Raw genomic sequence first — 754 nt, forward strand, 5'->3', positions numbered from 1 at the left:
GAAGAGCTGTGACTCTGTGGAGCTGTTTAGAATTTGTTCTAAACAAAAACTCTCATTTCTTATGGTTTGATGTAAGGTTTCAACCACATTTTTTAAACAAAAGGTTCAAACTATACTAGTTTGAAACCTTCAACCATCGAGGCAAACAACTTTAGTTAGCTGGGGGCACCAACCATTGAGGCCAAACAGTTTTAGCTAGCTGGTACCTTAAAGATACTTATTACGGGTAGTTACTTACACGGTCCCAGCTTCTCCATTTCTCTCTCTCTCTCTTAAAGTTAATAAGTTCAGAAATAGGACGACTGGCATTTGCATATTCATTTTAAGTGGTATCAAAGGGACGATGATTCAAAAATTATAATCATGAACCATAGTTCTGAACCCATGAATTAAACGTCACCTTAAACTCAAAATCGGTTCAAATCAGTGTTTATTTATAAAAAAATAAAAAGTAGTTTAAACCTTGATGTGACATTCAAACTGTCAAAAACAAAAGATTTCTAATTACTGATTATTGCTAAACGGCTCTGCAGAGCTGTCCAGCTCCTCAGACACATAGGGTGGGCCCTATATAGGGTTCGTTTGGTTGGAGGATTCAAACCATGTGATTCGAATCATTTTCGATTTACGTGTATTTTTTGTGAGAGAAAATACTGTAGTGAACCACGAATCATGATTCGAATCAGGGAACGAATCCCTCTACCAAACGCTCCCTGAGTCTCATAAGGGCAATGGGCCCACCCCATATCGGAAG

Source organism: Morus notabilis, unplaced genomic scaffold (assembly GCF_000414095.1).
Source record: "Morus notabilis unplaced genomic scaffold, ASM41409v2 Scaffold299, whole genome shotgun sequence".
Classification (NCBI taxonomy): domain Eukaryota; kingdom Viridiplantae; phylum Streptophyta; class Magnoliopsida; order Rosales; family Moraceae; genus Morus; species Morus notabilis.